Source organism: Capsicum annuum, chromosome 3 (genome assembly GCF_002878395.1).
Source record: "Capsicum annuum cultivar UCD-10X-F1 chromosome 3, UCD10Xv1.1, whole genome shotgun sequence".
NCBI classification, from domain to species: domain Eukaryota; kingdom Viridiplantae; phylum Streptophyta; class Magnoliopsida; order Solanales; family Solanaceae; genus Capsicum; species Capsicum annuum.
The window spans coordinates 205497254-205506475 of NC_061113.1; the positions used below are offsets into that span (position 1 = coordinate 205497254).

The window sequence follows — 9222 nt, forward strand, 5'->3', positions numbered from 1 at the left end:
GACATCTCTTTGAACTAGTTAAAGATTTAAAACACGAGGACTCTATTAATTTTTATGTCTATCATGTTTTAGATGAACCCTTGATGGTCTCACTGATTTTTTACTTGCACCTGATATTATTGAGTGTGCAGACCTAGAAAGAAAAAGTGTTGGTGTTGGTGATAGTGCTAACATAGAGAGGGAATCTATTGGAGTAGAGGAAGAGAGAGAGACTGATGTAGAAGATTTTAACCTAGAAGATTTTGAGATAGAAAATGTTAACTTAGGTAAAGAGAGAGAGGCTGATGTAGAAGATGTTGGTGTACAAGGAGATGATAAGGCTGATGTAGAAGATATCCATGTAGAAGATGTTAATCTAGAAGATCTTGGTGTAGAAGGAGGTGATGAAGCTGATATAGAAGACCTTCATATAGAAGATATTAATAGGCTAACAAGTGAGTTATCAGATTACTTGAGTAGTGATTCAAATCTTGGAGATGTTCCTTCAGAAGATGGCTCAGATGTTGATGAAGAGTTGAGGGCTTTTAGACAAGAAAAAAGGGAAAAAAGCCAAGAACAAAGAAAAAACAAAAAAATAAGAAAAAGGGCTGTTGGAACTGAAGAAGTACCTTTGGGAGTTTCTGGTTCTGTAGATAGAGGCTTTAGTGGGGATATTGGTAAAAATAAGGCTACCAAATATTCTAGAAAGTTAGGTGGAGATGAGGAATATATTGATAGTTCTGATTGTTGGAGTGAGGATAGTGAAGATATAGATATAGATGCTGTTAGAAGAATAGATCTACCTAGTAGAAGGAGAAGCAAGAAAGCTAGGTATGATGAAAATTGTGAGTTTTCTGTGTTTGAGCTTGGAATGATTTTTGCTGGTGTAAAACAGTTTAGAAAAGCTATTGCAAATTATGCTGTAGAGTATAGAAGGCAGTTGAAGTTAAAACCTAATGAAAAATAGAGAATAAGGGTGAAGTGCATTGCAGCTAATTGCATCTGGTTGCTATTTGCTTCTACTGATAGGGATTTAGGTGATTTTATTGTGAAGAACTATAACCCTATTCATAAGTGTATACCTCTAAACAAGAACAAGATGTGTGATTCAAAGCTGGTTGCTAGAAAGTTCAAGGAGAGAATTGTTTCTCAGCCATACATTAGGATTCGAGAAATTCAGGATTTGGTAAGAGAGGTGTTGGGTCTTTATGTAGGTAAAACTATTTGTTATAGGGCTAAACAGCTTGTTATGAAGGAAAATATGAGAGATTAGAAGCTGGAATTTGCCAGATTATGTGACTATACAGAAATGATCAAGACAACAAATCCTGGAAGTTCTTGTTGGATAAAAATTGACAAAGAAACTGAAACAAGGAAGAACCTCTTTGTTTATTTCTATGTGTGCTTTCATTCCTTCGAGCAAGGATGGTTAGATGGGTGTAGAAAAATTATCGATTTTGATGGATGCTTTCTCAAAGGAGCTTGTAATGGTGAGTTGTTGTGGAGAAAAATGGCAACAACCAAATGTATCCTATTGCATGGGCAGTTATGGATACTGAAACAAAACATAGTTGGGACTGGTTCATAAGGTATCTGATTGTAGATCTAAATTTGAGAACTGGTGAAGGCTTGACTGTAATGTCAGACCAACAAAATGTACCACCACTTAATTATTTTTCTTATTACTTGACTTTATTTTTCATTAATATTCCTGTTTTAATAATACTTAATACTTATTACAGGGTCTTGTTCCTGTTTTGATGGATCTGCTACCAAATGCTGAGAGAAGAATATGTGCTAGACATATTTGGAGCAATTGACATATGCACTGGAAAGGAGAAGATAGAAGGAAACAGTTTTGGAGATGTGCAAAAGCAAACTTTGAAGTAATGTTCAGAGAGGAGATGCAAGCAATGTCAAGGATAGGTAAGAAAGAAATAACTGAGGACATGCTGATTAATTCTCCTACTTCTTGGTGTAGGGCATATTTCAAAACACATTCCAAATGTGATATTATAAAAAAATAATATGTGTGAGACTTTCAATTCTTGGATCTTAGCTGCTAGACATAAGTCCATAATCACAATGTTAGAGGATATCAGGCATCAACTGATGAATAGACATGTAGATATGATCAAATTTGCAGAAACATGGATTTCAGATGTTACACCTATGGCAAGAACTATTTTAGAAGATAACAAGGAATATTCAAATAGGTGTAGAGTACTATGGAATGGAGTTAATGGTTTTGAAATTGAGGATGAGGTTTACACATTTGTTGTTCACTTGGACAAAAAGTATTGTGATTGTAGGTCATGGATGTTAAGAGGTATTTCTTGTCCTCATGCCATTTGTACTTATTATTACTTGAATGAAGATCCAGATCAGCATGTAGAGCACTGGTAAAGGAAAGAAACCTTTCTTAAGTCTTATAGCCATTTCATTCAACCAATTACCAATATGAGAATGTGGCTGGAAACTAGAAATCCATCACTTGAACCTCCAAAATCAAGAAAGATGCCAGACAGACCTGGTAAGAACAGAAAGAAGAAGAAGGATGAGCCAAAAAAGGGGACAAACTCTCAAAAAAAGGTGTCAAGATCACCTGTTCAAGGTATAAGCAAGTTGTCCATAACAAGACTGTGTGTGCCAAAATGGTAAGCCTTAAATGAATTTCATAATAGTTTGTAAATTTAACATATTTCTTAACTTTTCATATTTCTATTTGTATGTTAGAATGGGATGGGGAGCAGTAATAGTAGTCAACTTAGTACTCAGCCTGCAGCTTCATGGAATCCACTTACCCCACACTTAAGTTCTATTTGTGGTCACACCAGTGCAATGGCAAGACATACCTATACTTAAAGTCAGGCAACAAGAGTAAGTTATATATGTTCTGCTACCTTAATATTTTTCTCCTGCTTAATATTATTATTGAAAACTGTTGAAAATATTGTGTTGCATTTATTCACAGTCAAGCTCCATATTTCATACCTGTGCAACTACATAATCCAGTCAATCAAGATCTATTTATGCTGACAAACTGTTGTGCCAAGAGCACCTCAAAGAAAGGTGTCAAGTATTGCTAGTAGAGGTCAAGGTACTGCTGGTAGAGGTAAAGGTTGTTCTGGTAGGGATGGTGGTTCTGGTAGTGGTGGTCAATGTGGTGCTGATAGGAGAGGTGAAACAGGAATTGGTATAGGTCAAGGAGGGAGTGGTAGAGGATTGACAAGAAAAATAGCTAATGCAAGAGGGACCCCATTTGAAAGTGGAAGAAATGCTTTTTTCAGTCAATTACCACCTTTGTCAACCAACAAGAGGCCATACAATGCTACCTCATTTGCTGCTGCTACTGGATACAAAAGGCCTGCAATTGGTTTTGGTGTTTACTTTGATCCAACAACTGGAGCCCAAGTGTATAATGTATTTCTTTTTGTCTCATTATTTACCTATAATACTGTTTTCATTCAAGTTTTTACTATTTACTGTCGTACAATTTTGCAGCTAGTACATCAAGTTAGAGGGTTCTTTATGGAGGTATAAATTTAAGGAGTGCTTCACCAACCAATATAGATATTGGTTTTAAACCTAGTGGCCTGAAGTGGAATGGAAAAGATGCAGTTACCAGCACACAATTGCAACAAATGAAAGCAAATAAGAGAAAAAAGTGGATGCAGCCAAGTCTTCTTCATCAGTTGGATCTTCAAAGAAGTAGTTCATTTAGAAATGATTTGTATTGTAATGAGGATTAATGACTTTGAACAAATTGTGTTACTAGTTTTTTAACAACTTTTTCTTAGGCAGCAATTAATGATTTTGGTGTATGCTGCAGTAGAACTATTCTGCTCAATGTTGAGCTTTTTTTTGAACACCTTCTTTACATCATGTATGCAGTTTTTAGCTCAATCTTGAGCTGTGTTAGTATGATATCCAGCTACTTGCACTTGTAATATAGTTTATTTTTTTGAATACCTTCAGTAGTTACAATTAGGCTATATGGTTATACCTTCAGTAGCTGCACAACTAGACATAAAGTAGCTAATTGACAATGAGATTGTCATACAAAATACGTCAATTCATTCAAACAACTACTACAAACTAACCAAACAACTACTACAAACTAGGCCAACTACAAACTGAATAAACAACTACTACAAACTACTACTATGAACGACTACAAACTACTACAAACAACTACTACAAACTACTACAAACAACTTCTACAAACTACTACAAACAACTACAAACAACTACTATAAACAACTACTACAAACTACTGCAAACAACTACTACAAACTATCGAAACAACTACTACAAACTAACCATTACAATATCCAATTGCCTATTCAATAGGAAAACTTAACTACTACACCTTACACCATATTAAAGAACCACTTTACAGTAAGAATAATGAGAAGAAGTGGAACAAGTCCATTCAATTTGTGCTTAGCATATTCCCTTTCAAGTTTAACTTTTCTGAGTTTTTGCTTCAATGCAATCAACTTCTCTTCAGTATCTTTCAATTTCACACACAAAGTGTCCCTCTCTTGTTCAACGTCTTTGAGCTTTTGCTTCAATCGATCACACAAATTTTCACCATCTTTGCACCTAATCATTAAGCTCGATACCTCAGGATATTGATGCGCATAAATTGAAGGTTTTGGATCAATCCATCTAAAGTACCCACATCCACCATTTTCCTAAATGAAAAAATAATAGAATAATAAAAAAAATCAACAAAAAAAAATATTAAAATCTATGAAAATGATACAAACCTTTGGAACTTCACATCCAAAAAATCTACGACCCGGATTTGAAGGAGTTCTTGAAGTTCTTGAAGTTCTTGAAGGAGAAAATTCGTAACAATAACACAAATCGGGAACCTCAATATTAACGGAGTTTTCCGACATTCTCATTGAAAATGAGAGAAAAAATAATTTAATAAAAATTATGAGATAACTTTGATTGTGAGATGAGAGAAATTGATCGAGAAGTTAGCTATGGAGGAGAGAATGAAGAAAGAAGAAGAGGAAATTAGGTTAAAAAGAGGGAAAGTGAAGGAGGATGGCAAAAGCAACGTTATTTAACGTTAGCTTTTGCCACATGGATAAGTTTTTTAGGCGTCACGCGCCTCAGGCGGTTGCACAGCACGCGCAGTGCCATGTGGGCAAAAAATGCCCAATTGGAACCAAATTTGGGGGATTTAGGGGTTTAATAGGTACATGCCTTAGTTTAAGGGCCTAAGTGAATTTTAGGGACAACTTTGAGGGACTGTGGATGGGTAATAATTATATCAATTAATGTGACATCTTTCAAATTTTAAAATTTTAAAAAATTCATTTTTCTGAGTAATTTTTGCATATATTCTTAAAATATTTTAAATTATCAATTATTGTGATTTATTATTCAAATATATAATTTTATATCAAAACTTTAATTGATGATCAAAATTAAACTCTACAAGTTTATAAATTAGTAAAGAGTGTGAAAAGCAAAATTCAATTGGTCTATATTATTGTTTTTCAGTTAACGCACGCTCAGTATATATTATTTTTTTGTCTCAACTAATGCAACACAAATAGAATTTAGATAATCAATCATACTTTTAATACATTTTTAGATATTTTAAGTTATTAACTATTGTAATGTATAATATTTCTTATGTAGTTTTCAAATAATAGACATTACTCTCCTTGTCCAAACTCTTGTGGCGTTGACAGTCAATTATATTTTTAAAATAATTTAAGTTTTAAATTAAATTTATAATACTTTTCTTTTATTTCAATTTAAGTGACATTGATATAATTTCGAGAGTCAACTAAATATTTTATATATTTTAAATCTTTTAAGTTGTTAATTATGAAGATTTATAGTATTTTTTAATGTGTTTTATTAAATATATAAAAAATTATTTTTTTTGCTGTTAACTATTATAATTTATAATACTTTATATGTAATTCTCAAATAATATATGTTACTCTCCTTGTCCAATCTTTTGTAACGTTGATAGTCAATTATATCTTTTAAATAATTTATGTTTTAAATTATGTGATTTATAATATTTTTATTCTATTCCAATTTAACTGACATAATGGTTAGATGATCATAATAACTAATTAGGGGTAATTTAGTAAAATCACGATTGAAGCGGCGAAGCAGATATGTCTTAAATAACTCGCGACAACTAATTAGAAGTGATATAGCAAAACTACTATAAAAAATTCTTGTGAAAAAAATTTAAGTGGGTCTCATATAAGCCGTAAAGTTAATTTAAAACATCAAGAGTTAATTATCGTTTCATATCTATTTTACCTTTTTTAATTAAATATTATTAATTTTTTAATACTTAGATGATTGATAATAATTATTTATGGGTGATATTTAGTAAAATTACGATTGAAGCAGCTGAAACAGACATGTTATAAATGTCTATTTTATTTTTATTAAATATTATTAATTTTTAATACAAAATAACTTATAATAATTAATTGAAGATGATTTAATAAAATCACGAAGCAAGAAACTGAAGCAGGCATGTTGACGCTCTGCTGCCTGTTTCTCATTCCTTTTGCCTCTTATTAGATAGTGCATGTATATATATATATATATATATATATATATATATATATACTTGTCATTTTACTTGTTACAAATTTCATAATTGAACTTCTACTTTTACTTGTCATTTTGACGTATCAAGGGAAGACACCTTCTTTTTTTCTATTTTACCCTTAACATTATTATTTTTTCAAATTAATTTCAGGAAACAATATAAGAATTATTTAGTAGGAGTACTATGGTAAAATAACTATATTATTAATTATTTTTCTTAATACGTGTGTCAACTCAAAATATGACAAGTAAAATCGAATGGAGGGTATGTGTGTGTGTGTATTATGTAATGTTATTGACTGGTCGTTTTATAATTTGATAACTACACTAAGTAGATATACAAAATATTATTGATTGATTAATCTATATGTCAATAATTATAGCAAAATAAAAAAGTATTCTTAATATCTTTATTAAAATAATATTGATTGATTAGCTTATATGATAGTTAAACTAAGTAAATTTTATTAGTGATTTTTAAGAAATATTCTTGACTGCTAAATTATACATTGTCAATTAAGTATCAGCGATACATTGTCAATTATACTAACCGTAAGTATTTATACTTTTATAAAAACACGAATATAAATGTCGGTTGACTAAAATATTCTTCAAATATTGAAGGACTTTTATACCCTTAAATATTAAGTTAAATTAAAATAAAATTGTCAAAGAAGACCGCAAAATAGTATTATCCTAATTTACTTTGGCTAGGAAATATTCTAATCTAAAACTTTTTTCAAGAACTCATATTTTCACAAAAAAATAAATATAAGGTCAAAGAATTAAAATAAAGCATTATTCAAAAGATAAAAAAAATTGAAAAATAGCCCTCATAATACTTATCCTAATATACTTTGGGTGGAGTATCATAATCCATAAATGTTTTCAAGAAATCAATATTTCAGCTGTAAAATAAATTACAAAATTTGCCTTTTTAATAACTCTAACTTAACAATGTAATTTTTTTTATTTACACGAATTTACTTAATCATTAATTTTCAACTCACATATAAAGGTGTTCACGAGTTTTATATCTCAATTCTCCATTGTTATATTTATTTAGCAAATTTTTTAGTAACAGTTATCGGTTTACAATCGAAAAAAATGATGTACCAACTTGTACCGACTCATTTCCTTTTTACTTGTCATAATTCGCATTATAAGAGTCAATTTGACAAATAACTATAAGAAAAATACTATAAACTTTAATGTAATTATTTTCAATTAATATGATAAAAAATACATCTTATAAAATCGATCAAAAGTCAATTTAATTTATACTAGTATTCTTAATAAATATTTCATTAATTAAATTAGTATTGATTCATCCATATTTTAATAATTATAAATCAACTAGGTGTGTAAGGATTATGGGTGAATCAATATATAAAATGGCTCAAATTTAATAAAAATTAAAATGACAAGGATTTGAATTAAATTAATCCTCCAAACATAAAAAAAGATGTGGCTTAAAATGGCAAGGGTTTGAGAAGTGAACCATGATGTGTTGAATGTATGTTATTTGTGTGTATCCCAATTGGATGAACTATGTTATGTGGTATTCTTCCTTAACCATATGCATACTTGTTGAATGATCTACGATGTAATGGCATGAGATCTCAATACTTATATATGAATATGATCTTCAAAAGATTGGTGTGAGGTGTTAATGAATGCATGGTGCATGATGGCCTGTGGGCATGTGAATATGCGTTGCTGTATACTACGTATTACTTATGTTATTGATTGTTGGGGGTACGTATGCCTGAAATAGTCTGCTGGTCTAGAGCTGAGTCAGTTCCGTGATAATCTTAGTCGTGCTATGATCGATGAATTTTCGATGATTTGATAACTTAAAATGAATTCCGTGAGAACTTAGTATGTGAGGTTTTAAACAAGAATATCTTTTCATTCTTGTGCCCAAAGAATTGATTTTATCATTGGAATTTCATGATTTTGTAAAGTGGGTAAATACCCAAGATATTTTAATGATGAATTATGAGGTTATGAAAATATAAATTGTTTAAGCTTTGATGTACATGATATTATTTTTTTGAGGATTCTTGATATAAGAGCCATGATTTGAGTTACATTACGACATACAAAATCTTACTATGATTTGAAGATCTTAAATGCTTTTCAAAAGCTATTGTCATGATTTGAATATTGAAATGAAAGAATGATCATTTGAGAGTATTGATTTGTATCCGCAGAATCGGGATGATTTATATTGATTTTAAGCTCGCAGAGACGAAATACTTTTATTATTGATACAATGTTGACGTTGAGAAAAATTAAAATATTTTGAGCTAAAATGTGTTGAGTTAGGAATCCACAAATTGATATGATTTGATAAATGAGAAAGAGATTTGATTTGGTCTTTATGATAGACCCTTGTGATGTTGTGGTGGATTTCCTAACGCGTTCTGAGCTGGTCGGGGAGTATTACTTAGCATCGAGAGGGAAATTTGATATTTCCCCAAACCTATGTGCCACCGTAGGGTTGTTGATGATGATATTGTTGGCTAGAGAGCCGAATTGCGATTATAAAAGCTTTAAGGTTGTACTCCCTGGCAAGAGCACAACACTCCCGCCAATGGGAGTGCTCTCCCTAGGAGGGAAAACGTT

The 9222-nt window shown here is 31.1% G+C and overlaps 1 long non-coding RNA gene across 1 annotated transcript in view; it reads left to right on the top strand.

Moving 5' to 3' along the window:
• LOC124896771 overlaps nt 1-3402 on the top strand; it is a 6517-nt gene extending 3115 nt beyond the window's left edge. Inside the window, exons 2-4 of the long non-coding RNA XR_007053236.1 lie at nt 1722-2636; nt 2716-2859; nt 2954-3402. This is a non-coding gene — a long non-coding RNA (uncharacterized LOC124896771). The remainder of the gene's footprint in view (nt 1-1721; nt 2637-2715; nt 2860-2953) is intronic.
• The last annotated feature ends 5820 nt before the right edge of the window (nt 3403-9222 follow it).